General features: G+C 41.5%; 2 long non-coding RNA genes and 1 pseudogene across 3 annotated transcripts in view; 2 read left to right on the plus strand and 1 right to left on the minus strand.

Annotated features, from left to right (window-relative positions):
• LOC123617984 (uncharacterized) overlaps nucleotides 1-13,845 on the plus strand; it is a 103,693-nt gene that overhangs the window by 14,615 nt on the left and 75,233 nt on the right. The gene's annotated exons all lie outside the window — the stretch shown is intronic.
• The window catches only part of LOC123617933 (uncharacterized), a 66,758-nt gene that overhangs the window by 13,466 nt on the left and 39,447 nt on the right, over nucleotides 1-13,845 (plus strand). The gene's annotated exons all lie outside the window — the stretch shown is intronic.
• Nucleotides 1,502-2,810, minus strand: LOC105071754 (ADP-ribosylation factor-like protein 3 pseudogene; annotated as a pseudogene).

Consider the following 13,845-nt stretch of genomic DNA (forward strand, 5'->3'; position numbering starts at 1 on the left):
ACCCACACCGAGTTTTTCATCATCTTTATTTCATAATCAATTGTTCCGTGTCTTGTCTTTCATGCTCCATTATAAACTCCTTTATGGTAGAGACCATGGCTAATAACTCCTGTTACAGTGATGACTGTGTCTCGGAAGTATATATATATATTTTTAAATATCTTCTCTGATAGAAAACTACCATCAATGGCTAGTTTAGGAAGAGAGTCTTGATAGGAGGAGAACACAGTCTCAGAGGACTGAACTTGAACATAACCCGAAAGAGAGCAAAAAAGCTGGAGAAGTGGCAGCCCTTTTCAAACGGGGGTTTAAATGTGAGATTAGCCATCATGTTGCACACCATTACGTAGACATCACCTGAGTTCTGAGAGCCAAGGAAGAAAAGATTGCTTTGGGGAGCAAACGACTTTAACATGACTAGGCAAAAACAAAAAAGGAAAGCAGCCGTCAGACGTTGAAGGATCTCCATCATTCAGAACAACTTAAATTCTGAATTAGAATTTAGTGTCCGGGGAATAGAAGGGAATCTAGATTTTCCATGAAACTGGGGACACGTGACAATATGTCTTTGGAATTACAGACACAGAAGAAGTCAGTAATATATCTTCTAGAGTGAATACCTCTAGAAATGGGGGAAACTAAGAGTTGGGAGAAAAATCTAACATTACAACGTTGCTAGCGTAACTCACAAACATAAGGCGAAGATTCCTTTGAAACGTAATCTGAAAGTTTTTATGTTAATGCAGTGTGTGGAGTCAAGAGTTCATAATGAACTCCTTTTGGACCAAAATAAATCCCCAACCAGATACAAAATTAATGTGTAGGACTCTCCGGGTGCTGTGCCTTCAATACGCACATTTTAAATTAGCCAATAGAGAAATTAAGAAACGACAGTAATAAAGAGGTGAGGGGCGGAAATTTTTTTTCAGATATCGCAAGATGTTTTAGTTGTTGTGGGAGGAAATTTAAACAGTGGGGCAAGATCTCAGAAGCATGCATCGCTCAAAACATCATGGCAGCCTGCTTTTTCAAACCAGGACTGTTGTAGTCCAAAAGGTCGCAGAGTAAGAGGAAATCGCAGAAGCCTATCAAAAACTGTTTTAAAGATAAAAGTCAAAACGGTTTAATGTAGTTGTGTCTCAGAACTGAGACTGCTTACAACAAAAATAAAGATCGTTTTACACAGATACATATACATGTAAGGTGTAGTGGTTGAGAGTCTGAAAGAGTAAAATGAGGTAAACAATATAGTCACTGGATATCTAAGAATAATGATAAAAAGATGAGGGTCTAGTCACACTGTCCGAGAAAAAAAAAATTTAGAATATAAATTTTAGAAAGAATATAAATACAGATACTAATAATTTTCCACAAAGAAATGTCAGCAGACAAAGTATACCTCCTAAAAGTCATCCGAGTCATTAGCAAGGATCTTAGAACAAAAGAAATGACAGTGAAACGGAAGGATTGCTTAAGGGGTTTCTGGGTGGAGCCAACCATTAGTTTCAGGCGTAAGAATGATTATTCTTTCAGTATGGAGAAAGGTCAGTGTGGTAAGGTCATTGTACAAAATATTGCTGGATTGTTTTTAGAAAACTGGGCAGAACTGTGTGCCAAGTAAGATAAAACAGATCAAATACTAAGCCAAAGATGTCAAAACAGGCCATTTAACCTTATAAACCTGCCCTGGAACCAAGCGAGAGTGCCTAATCTTTTTAAAGAGGGGCACTTAAGAAGAATTCATTTTTTTCATTCATTTGACAAATATTTATTGATCTGTTTCTGTGTGCCAGGCTCTGTTCTGAGTTCTTGAGATACATCAAAGAACCAGACAGGCAAAAATGCTCACCGAGCAGAACTTCCATTCTAGTGGAATGGGGCAAATAATAAACAATGGATACAATAAATAAGTGAATTATATAACATGTTATATAACATGTTAGAAGAGGATGAAATGCTATGGGAAAATAGAGTAGGGTAAGAACAGTTGGAGATACAGATTCGGGATTCCCTCTTTTTTTTTATGCAGAGGAAATAATATAATTCCTTTATTTGAAAAATGATACTGAACCTCAGAGATCAGTTAAATCTACTGCTGGAATGGGGATTCTTTTTAAACTGTGTTGTTCCCTCTCTTCACACAGCTGTAGCTGTACACAGATGGAAAAACATTTGGTCAGAAAGCAGCAAATTAGTGTTCTTCAGGACAGAATTCAGCTCCCGCAACTCCTGCATCTCCATTCGTCTAGATTTGATTTCTTCTTTGCATTGACATGTTTGCAGACCCAGTTCATGCTGTCCTGAACGCCCTCTCCGTGAGAGCTGAGCAAGACTGGATCTGCCAGACTCGGTCGCGGATAGTGTGCAGATTCAGTCCTTCTGCAATTTCAGAGGCAGGGGCCGCCATGAGCAGATCCTGCTAACTAGCAAAGATGAGCACTGGCACACAACTTAGCTTTTCTTCCTCCAGTAATTCAGCTAGTTCCTGACCCGTCTCTTCAAATCTTCTTCTGTCTGCACTGTCAATTACATATATATCTGAATATCTGTTTTCAAAATAATTCCTCCAGTATGGTCTGATTTTCCTCTGTCCACCAATGTCCCATACATTCAGTTTAACACCTTGTGATTGTACACTTCTGATGTTAAAGCCCTGTGTAGGTGTGATGTGGCTGATGTCTTCAGATGCAAGCTACTTCAGAAGAGTGGTCTTGCCAGCATTATCCAAGCCCAGGAGAAGGAGTCTCACCTCCTGGTCTGGTGCACTTTTCAATTTGCGCAAAATTGAGAGTAAGCCCATCCTCCCGCCGAGTCCCGCCTCCTCCTCATCCACCTCCACCTCCTCTTGCTGCCTCCCCCGTTACCAGAGGATTCCCTCTTTTAAACTGCAGAATTCCAGTGCCCTGGCATCCCGTCCTCAGGAAGGTGCACGCTGCTATGTCCAGGAAGATGTCGGTGGAGGTGGGCAGGTAGGATGTGTTCAGCTCATGATTCTTTGATTCAGACTCCTCAGAAATTCTCCTTGGGTTCAAAGCAGGTCTCAGGGCAGAAAGTAGGTTGTGGAAGTCTCCTAAAAATCTATAGTCTGTTATGAATGCTGTAGTAAAATCTGTGATGGCTCCCATTAATTGAATCCCTAACACCTGTTCTCTTGGTTTACCTTACTTTTGTTTTTCATTTTGCTAAATATTATTTCACCAGTGTTTTCAAACAAAATGATTGAACATATGTGCAGTTTTTGTCCTAAAACATTTATAGTCTTCCCATCCGTGTTAATGCCTGTGTTTGTTTAGCACAGGAAACTATCATCAATATCTGATAGTAACTTACAGTGAGAAAGAATATGAAAGTGAATATATGTATGTTCCTATATGACTGACGTATTGTGCTGCACACCAGAAATTGACACAACACTGTCAGCTGACTGTACTTCAATAAAAATATGTCAAAAAAAAAAAGAATAGAAAACAAAGAGACGATGACTTTACCTTAGGTGAGTGTGTGCAGCTCATCTGTGTGCACAGGGCCCTGAAGAACTTCAAGGGATGTGCTGACCTGGGGAAAGGGACCCTTGGCTTCATGTACCTGTGCTGGGTTCTTCTAATTTCATGCAAGAATATCATGAGTGACACTGAAGTTCAAGACCATATTCTATATGCGGGGACTTCTGCCTCCTTTCCCAGCTCTTCAAAGTGCATTAGAATTAGTAAGCCAACGTATTTTTATTAAACCACAATAATAGTTCCAAGAGCTTTGGGCTCTTTATCGCTTGAAATCTCCCTTGATCCTCATAATAACATTATGATGTCAGGAGCATTCTTTGGAAACTGGAGCTCAGAGAGGTGGTTTTACCAAGATGGTTCACCCAGTGGGGGTGTGGGTGGAGGCCGCAGTGTGGGAAGCCCAGATGAGTACTAGGCTGATCCTAAGGAAACAAACGTAGAAGTTATTTACGATTAAGTGACTTGGCTTTGTCGTGAAACCTGGAGAGGTATTTGACAGAGTTTAGCAAGCCTAGGTATTGCGGTGACTAGGTAGGGGATGTCCTTTAATGACTAAGCACCTTTCCTCTTGGCCCAGGGTTGGTTCCTGTTTCTCTGCCCCAGCCAGCGGCTCCCTCCCCACAACGACCCCCCTCCCCTTTCACAGGGTGGGGGCGGGGTAGGAGCACAACTGTCATGATCTCTCATAAAGGAAGCAACCAAGTATGCACAGAACCTTCAGCCGGCTTTATTTTACGCTCGCTCAGGATATGAACTCTAGGGTGGCTTTTTTTTTAATGAAACAACATCTCTTGTACAGTAATTCTTAATAATTCATGATTTTTTTTACGATTAAAAAAATCTCAAACTCAGTATTGTAATAAAAACATTAATATTTCAAAGTCAACGTTTTACTGCTTTGTATGTAGTGTATGGATCAGGTCAAAGTATTAGAATTCAGATTTGTGAAACATTCTAGTCTCAATGCTCATGTCAGTACAGAGGTAGAAATTCTACACCTGGGGTCGTTTTAGTCTTTCACTGTATATTGTGTGTCTGGAACATTAACGGCCGTGGGCTTTGCCTCAGATCTCTCTTTCCAGCTTGGTCATGAACTAAGCCTGCAAAAGAATATCCTATCACATTTGGTTTTAGGAAACAGTGAAAATTAGGAAATATACTCTCCTTGAAAGCTAAAGTTGCTGTTCAGAAATACTCTTGGATGTGTGTGTGTGTGTGTGTGTACAGTCTGCTAAGGGACTGGTAAGCAAGTTTAATTGCATATTGAATAATAGGAAGAAATTGAACACTATCCAACAGGAGTGCCCGACCCCACTCCCAGGTGAAAAGCATGACATTATTAATGGAGTGTCTCTGAAGATCAAAGTAACCCCGCCGGGGAAGGAGACTTGCAGCCTCATTCCAGACTTTCACAGGTGTATTACGATGTTCTTCCTCATTGCTCAGATGGCTTAACGACTTTTGCATTTTTTATTTTCTTCCGATTTTCTCCTTAACTTTTCTGATTTTTGTATATAGAAAACCTTAAACATCTACTGAGTTACAGGATACTCAGTAGATGCAGGAAAAAAAGCATTTCTCCTTAACTGGTGGTGAGACCAGTGACCCCTCTGCATATGCTCTGAGTCCCGCAGCCCCTCCTTCACCCAGGGACTGGGATTCCCTCCCCTCCTCTGCCTCGGTATCCCCCTTCAGGAGTACACCCGCCGCGGCATTGTGAGAGCCAGCAGTTAGTCCTTGCACCCGCAAGAGCAAATCCTCGCGGGGACCCTCTGTCCTCCAAAGACCTCCTGCACTTGGCCTTGGGACGCCACGCTTGCCTGGTTTCCCTAACGATTTTCAAGCGGCTCCTTTCCAGTCTCTCTGACCCATTCATACTCCTCTCCCCAGTCTCTAAATATTGTCAAGTGCTGGGGGTCCGTCCACAGATGCCTTTCCTTCTCTGTCTGCATCCTTTCCTCTAGCAACTTCATCCGTGCCCTTGGCTTTAGTTCTCGTCTCTTGGCCAGTGGTTCCCAGACAGTGTCTCCAGCCTGGACCTAGTCTGTGAGCTCCGGCCTGATTTGGCCTCTGCGTTCGGACAGCCAGTAGGATGGCCCACTTAAATTGCCCCAGACTGAGCTTCTGGGACCCCCACCCCCACCCCAGCCTGCTCCTTCTCAGTGTCCATCTCTTACTTCACACAGTAATAATCCCGTCCTTCTGAAGGCTCAGACAGGAGTTAATCTTGACTCCCTGTTTTCTTAAACCCCTTGTTCAATTTTTCGGAAAAATCATATGTTCTACTTTCCGAATCCCCTCAAAATTGGACCAGTTGTCCTCAGTCCCCCTGCTGCCGCCAGGGCCCAGCCACCATTGTCACCCGCCTGGACTCTTGTGTCACAAGTGTCCCTCACGGGTCCTCTGTTTCTGCTATTGTCCTTCAGCCTGTTTTAACAGAGCAGCCAGCGTTGCCCCGTTAAAACGAATCAGATTATGTCACAGATCAAGTCAGGACACAGTCTTTGCTCAAACCCTCCAGTGGCTTCACCTCTCAGTAAGCCAAATCCAAAGTGCTTACAGTGGTCTTCAAGGTCTGCACGACCTGCGCACACCCACGTCTCCAGCCTTGTCCCCTGCAGTTCCCATCGTCATCCTTCCTACCCGCCCCGCCTCCTCGGTGTTCCTCGTGTGTGCCAGCCATGGTCCTGCCTTAGAGCAGGGCTCAGAACCAAGGTCTCTCAGATGCCAAAGCCTGTTCCTCAATCTAAATTAACAGAGAATCTCCAGAAATCCTAATCAGAATATCCTCATAGAAACATAGTACCTACATTATCTACCAATTTTTAAATGTGCTTGTTAAAGGGCGTTCTAAACAGATGCTTCATTGTGCTGGGTGCTTTCCTAATATGTAAACAGTGATGGGACTAAAAAGGAAAAGGTCTAACAGAGTCCGTGAGGTGTGATACATACAGACTGTCTAATCTACAAGCAGATGTTTCATGTCTGTTATGTGCTAGCATCTACTGTGACCCCATGGGTGTCAGGCCCTGTGTTGTGGGGGGACAGTGATAAAGGAGAGAAACAGAGAGACATGGAGAAGGAGGCTGAGAAATGGAGAAGGCCCGGGTGATTCTGTAAAAGGAACCACCAGGTGCCTTTGTCCAAAAGGTGCTAGGACGTATGGCTGTTGAAAGAATCTGGGGAGTGCATGTCTTATTCAACATTATAATATCAGTTAATTAATTCATCATATTAACAGGTTGAAGAATAAAAATGATGAGATACTCAGTAGATGCAGAAAAAAAGCATTGGATAAAATTCAACATTCATTTGTGATTTAAAAAAAAACCTTTTAGGAAACTAGAAATAGAAGGAAATGTACTTAACCTGACAAAGAGCACCTATAAAAAACTTATATCAAACATTGTGTTTATATTGATGGAGTGATGAAAACCTTCTCACTAAGATCTGGGTGAGATAACCTTGCCCAGAATCAGCATGTTTAATCAGTATCGTGATGGGTCCTTGCCAGTACAGAAAGGTAAGAAAAAGACATGAAGCACGTAGGATGGGAAAGTAAAAGCAGAATATGTTGTTCACAGGGGAAGTGATCGGCTCAAAGAAGATCCAAAGGCTCTTCAGATAAATTTTTAGAATTTCAGTATTAGTAGGAAAGCTGAGTACACCACCAGTATACAAAACTCAGTTGTATTTCACCACACCAACAGAAGTAGGACCTTGAAAGAAGAAAAAAAATTAAAGATACCACATAGAATAGTTTTGAAAGCATCAACTGCCTAGGAATAAGCTTAATAGAAGATGTACACCTTCACATAGAAAACTTTAAAACATTATTAAAAGCCTGGGAGACGTTAATAAATGTGTACGCCTTGGAAAACTCAGCATTGTAAAGATGTTCTCCCTAAATGCAGCAAGCTGAACGTAATGAATATCTTCAAACAAACCCAATAAAAATTCCAGCAGGCTTTTATGAAAACAGACAAGCTGATTCTAAAGTTTATATGGAAATGCAGAGAGGGCCAAGACAGCAAAGAATCTGAAGAAAGAAAAAGAAAGATGGAGGAACCATGATTTATTGCAAAACAAAGTAAGAGTGTGAATTGGCAAAAGGACTGAGAAAAAGACCAATAGACCAGAGAAGATGTTTCAAAACTGATTCGTACACATATGATGTATGATTCATGTACATGTATGGACTCTTGTTTTATGAAAGGAGGCATCTTTTTGCTAAATGTTTTGTCAACTGGCTACTCGTGGTAAAAGATGAAACCAAACCCTGGCTTCATATCACACACAAAAATCCATTACAAGTGGATTGTAGATATAAATACGGAGTGTTACACATTAAATCTTGCAGAAAATGAAAGAGGATCATCTTCAGGGCATTAGGAGACACAAAGCTTCCTTAAACAGAACACAGCACTATCTAAAAACAGCGATTGCCACATGCCATGAGATAGATGACATTAAAGTTAAGAACTTCTACCGTCCAAAGATGTCATTAGAAAGTAAAAATGAAAGCCATGAAGGAAAAGGGAATATTTGCAAGCTGTGTAACCAACAAGGAACTCATATCCAGAATATGTGAAGAACTCTTGTAGGTCAATAAGAAAAGCATAGATAACCAAACGAGAAGGGAGCAGGAGCTTGGAACTTCAGAAAAGAGGATATCCCAGTGGCCAATAAAGGTGGGAAGAGGTGACACCCTTACTCTTCAGGGGAATGGAAATTAAAACCAGGAAGACGTATTACTTCCGATCCACCAGAATGGCTAAGATAGAAAAGCCAATGTGGAGCGGCATGTAGTCCTGTGCTGCCAGTAGGAGTGTAAAATGGTACTGGTAAATTAGAAAACTGCTTTGTGTTATCTACTGAAACTGAGTGGACTCATACCTCCTGACCCAGAACCTCCACTCCTTGGTGGAAACACAGACCTGTGGGCACGTGCACCGAAACACACATCCAAGAGGGTTCCTGGTGGCATGTGTGTAAGTAACATTGTCACATGTCCATTCCAGCAATGCAAATGCACTACCCATATTATTCCATGTATATAAAGTTAAAAGATAGATACAGCTAATCTATGGTAATGAAAAATCGAAGTGTTGATTATCTTTTGGGAGGAGGGAGGATTTAGAAATGGGGAGGGTCCACGAGGGGGATGTTAGGGTGGTGGTAATGTTCTGTTTCTTGACCCAGGTGGTGGTTATAAAGGTGTTCTTTTTGTGATAGTTCACTGAGTTTATGATTTTCACTATAATATGTGTGTGTTTTATATACTTCAATAACTTTTTAAAAGATTAAAAAAATTCCTTTTGCAATAAAGCAACTGTTACTGATTACATAACATTTTTACCATTTTACCATTGTCATTGGTTTATTTCTGTTACCATATCCCGCAGTTGTTGGGAAAGGCATTATGTGAACTAATAAATGTAATAGCACCTCAGGAAATTATACTCCTGCCCCAATAAATGACTGGAGTGTTTTACTGGATATTTTGTATGAGCAAGCATGGGTACGGGTTGAACTTTAAGAGGCATTCATCAAATAAATACTTTTTCGGGTAACATTTAAATTCCAAAGTACTTTGTTGCTCTGTGGTTGCAGGCACAGTCCATGCCTGCATTTATCAATATATGTGAAATATATACAGTTTTTTTTTTTTAAATGAAATCTGATTGTAACTTACATATCATTTTGTGACATATTTGTATATCTAAAATACAGTTGTGAAATTATTTCTGTTCACTTGTTTATTTTAATAAAATAAATGTTAAGTTATTCAAACTCAAAAGACTAACGAGTGGAAAGTAAATCTCCCTTTACTCCTCCCCTCACCCTTCTGTGCTCCCCAGAATTAAGCATGTTAACACAGTTGTGTTTTGCACCTGTCTATAAATTCTCTGTGTGTATGTCAGTGTGGTTTTTGTTTATTATTTTCACGGAATTTGAGACCATGCTCTTCTGCAACTTGATGTTTTCATCAATATAGTTTCAGCATATTTACATATTTGCATATCAGTACATAAATATCTACTTTTAAAGATATCTTTTAAATAGAGTATATAAATAAATATATCTTCTTTTAAATAGAGATAATATATGTATCATTTTATATGGTTGCATAATATTCCAACATAGGGAAATTTTGTAATTGTATTTAGGCTTTTCTCCTACTAATAGGTATTTAGATTACTTCTAGCTTTTTGTTATTACAAAAATGTTACAACAAACGTGTGTGTGTGTGAGTCTTTGTGCATTTGAGAGAGTGTATGTACAGGAATTACTGGGTCAAGAGTGTAAGTATTTATTGACATTGAAAATGACTGGAACCACACTTCTGTGAACAGTCATTGAGAACTGGATACAGCATCATAGCAAGAAAATTGTCATCAAGAATTAAAGTCTGGCACCAAAATGGGAACCGGTGAGTCTTTTAAGGCAGATAGGACATGTTAAATGTTAATGCTGTGAGATTTTAGTGGAAAGGAAGATATACAGGAGATAATGTGCCCTGCCCCAAACCCACAGCCACCTGACCCATTCAAATGTCAACTCACACAAAACCGCAGCCAGTATTTACAAACAAAAATTCTAATACAATATAATTAGATCATCAGTTTCTATTACCAGTAGTCAAGTAGGGTGTTTCACTACTAGAAATTCTCTCCTCAGGATCAGGCCACATTTGCTCTGAAAAGCCATCATTTCTAAGTCATGCTGTTCTAAGAATTGAGTTTTTCTTCTAATGGAGAATTGTTGATCATTTAAGTCCATCTCTACGGCTGACAGTGATTCTTAGTTTAACACCAGGAAATGAAGGCATCAGAACCCGTTAGCACGGAGGCAGTAGGCGCTGTATGTAGTAAGGTGCTCCCAAAATTGTTGAATTTAGAAAGGAACAAATAATATTTCTTCTTTACAGCCAGAAAATTAGTACCCCATGGCTCTTTGTTACTTACCTATACTGTGCATCGAAATAAAATAAAAGACTATTAATTGTAAGGGAACAAGGGACATGGGTGACTTTTAGCCTTTGTGGGTAATCCCAGCTAATATTTGAGTGCTTATTATGTGCTTGATGCACTTATAAGTGCCCGGTTTGTCTGATTCCATTTACCTGTCGTAACAACCCTGTGCAGTGGATGTCGCAGTAAGCCCTGTTTTGCAGACTGGGAATAGAAGGTGTAGAAATGCTGGCAAGGCAGATGGCTGGTGAGGGGCCAGGCCAGGGTTCAGACCCAGGTGATACGTCTACGGAGCCAGAGCTGGAGTTGCGTTTGGTTCCAAATTTGTGAAGCCCAAGGTTCCACCTCGTTTCTGCCTTCACCCACTTCAGAGCACACAGTGTCAGCAGGCCGTTGGGAAGAGGACCTGGACAAGGACAGATGTTTCTGTGTGTGTCATTCACAAGATGGGTGTCCTAACATCGTCTTGCCTTTTAAGGTACCTTGTTAATTTTTGCTGCAAGCCAGATATGATCCACCTGGTAAGAGGACCTGAGGTAATCAGGCTTTTAGTGTGAGGTGTCAGTCTGGCCAGGAGCTAGATTGTTCTGGGCCCGAGGCTTCTGTTTCCCCTAGGATTTTTTGTTTTTGTGTGCAGCATTTGGTTTTGGTTTTGGTGTGATTTTTTTTTTCCTCCTCTGTTATCTTTATTTTACTTGAAAGTAAAAAAAAAAGTTTCTTTATTTTTTGGGGGATGGGTAATTAGGATTTTTTTTTTTTTAATGGAGGTACTGGGGGTTGAATCCAGGACCTTGTGTATGCTAGGCACACACTCCACCACTGAGCTGTACCCTCCCACTTCCTCTGTTATCCTGAGGTTTCCCTAAGAGCTCCTACTTAAATAGAGTCAGTGTCTCGCAGCTCTAGCTCTGTCAGTTGTAATTGCCTGTTATTACACTGGAGCCGTTGATATGGTGGTAAGGTGCTGGGGAGGGGAATTGTTCTGCAATCTCCCCCTCTTCTCATGGAAAATTGTGCAGCTGTAGACCATAGACAAGAGGGCATCTGAAGGAAAAGACAACAGTGCTCCGTCATGCACATAAAATGTGGTGGTCCCTGTATGCCTGGGATGCCTGGCTGTGCCCAGGGGGATGTGGTGATGACCAGTCAAGAGGCAGGTAAGGGAAAAAGGGGCTAAAATCATACAGGATGATGAGTTATTTTTGTTGACTCTAACTTCATGGTGAAAATTGACCAGATTTGTTAAAGAGCTCATGTGAGACAGCCCTGGTGAACTCCCAGAAACCCTTCAAGCAGATTTTTAAAGACCTTGGATATTGTGTTAGCAAGTGACAGAAAAATCCACTGAAATAACCCTGGTTATCTATAGGTAAAATTTTTATTTCAGTATTAAAAACCATAGCCTTTAAAAGTGAGAGCTATTAAACATTCTCTTATTTTTGTCTATTTTTTTACCATCTGAAAATCCTTACTTGCTATCAATCAAGTTCTTTGATTTGATCACAGATCTGCCAGGTAGTTTATTTTGGTCAGAGCTCAGATCTGCATAGGAGCCAGTGCAGAAGAGAACCAGGGATCCTCCACCAGGATGTGGGGTTTCCCATGCAAGCACAGGAATTCTCATTCTCTCCCAAAGCTCTTGGCTCAGTGGGGAGTAGGATGGATTGATTTTTACCATCTTTTTTTCTGCCCCTTCCCTGAAATTCCATCCCTCAATAGTCTGTGGCCTTGTTAAGTGGATGTTCAAAATGTGACTTTGATAAATAGCGTCTACAAACATGCTTCCTTAGTCTCTCCTTCATGAAAGTTTCTATCCTTTGTTCCAAAATAACTGTGGGTTTTTTCCATGGTGTTGACTTGGGAAGTCAGTGGCTGTGTGTGGCTGCCTCTCCGTCAGCTGTCATGGCCATCATTCCCAAACCATGCTGACATGCGCTCACCGAAGCACTGTGAGATCTTTTCCATTTTCAAGAGAAATGCTGTGACATTTATTGAGTACTGCACAAACTACTATTGTTAAGTTCTTTGGACCTGACTACTTAATACTAAAAGGAATAAAAAAAAGGATCCGTTGATTATTTATTTTGACCTAGACGCACCATGAAGGAATTACTGAGGCAGGCAGGGCTCTGAACAGAGGACGTTTAGCACCTCTGCACTACCTTCTTCCCAAGAACTGTTTTTTCTCTTTGGGGATCCACATGGACCATAGACATTGAATACACCCTTGGATTCAAGGGATGGAGTACACGATCAAGATAAATTAACACATGCAGTGTACCCTCCTGGCTTTGTTAAGAGGTGAATATGTGTCTCAAATCAGCCCAATCAGGTAAATCTCAGGTCTCTTACTTGGAGTGTTTGAACAATCTCCATTTCAGTCTCCTTCTCTCTCTCTGTCTCTGGCTGAGAAAGGACGTAGCCACTGAAGCTATTGGCGGCTATATTTTGACTACAATGATAGCCACCCTTGGGTGAGCTGACACTGCAGAAGGCGGAGTGGAGAGACTGAGAGAAACGTGGTCCTTGGTAACATTCTTGAGCCGCCAAATCAAGCCGTGCCTGAAGCCTGCTACTTCTTTTCATAAAAATTTTTCTTGCCTTACTGCACTAACTAGGATCAGATTGTGTCATTTACCTCAAAAACAGAGAAAAAAGGAGAAAAAGAATGAAATAGTCACTTCAGTAGATGCAACACAAGGCACCTGGTCACGTTGAGCAGAAAGATCCAGGTACCAGTCCCGAGAGGAGTCCCACCCAGGGGAGGGCAGCAACGAGCGTAACCATGCCAACCCTCAGAAGTAGCAGCCCACCGCACATTCTACAGGCCGGGAGTTGGGACTCAACACATAAGGCACTGGGTGGAACAATGTTCCCCTCAGATAAAGGAGAATACATGCAGAAAAATCAGTATCTGCAGAGTGTTCTGGTCTCCCATGGCCAGCACGTCCCTCCTGATGGCCAGTGAGGGCTATGGATGGCAGGCGCCCCTCTCGTGACCCAGTGAAGACCTCATTCCCCTCCCAAGGGGCAGGGCGGACAGACTTGGGGGTTGTCCGGGTGCCACATCACACATACGGCTAAGAAATAAAAGGAAGTTCACTGTGTACTCAGAACAGGAGAAAGGGTTTTTCTAATAAGGAAGAAGAAAGTGACAGCTTGGAACCCAGCTTCCAGATTCGGGAATGTTCCAGGCTCAGAGCACCGTTGGGCAGCCCAGGAGAGGGGCAGCAGGTCCTGCAATGGCTGCTTCCCCCACAGATAAAACTCAACATTCATTCATGATAAAAACTCTTAGCAACAAGGAATAAAGGAGAATTTTATTCATCTGACGATTATTTACAAAAACAAAACTTAGACAGCAAGCG

Source organism: Camelus bactrianus, chromosome 35 (assembly GCF_048773025.1).
Source record: "Camelus bactrianus isolate YW-2024 breed Bactrian camel chromosome 35, ASM4877302v1, whole genome shotgun sequence".
Classification (NCBI taxonomy): Eukaryota; Metazoa; Chordata; class Mammalia; order Artiodactyla; family Camelidae; genus Camelus; species Camelus bactrianus.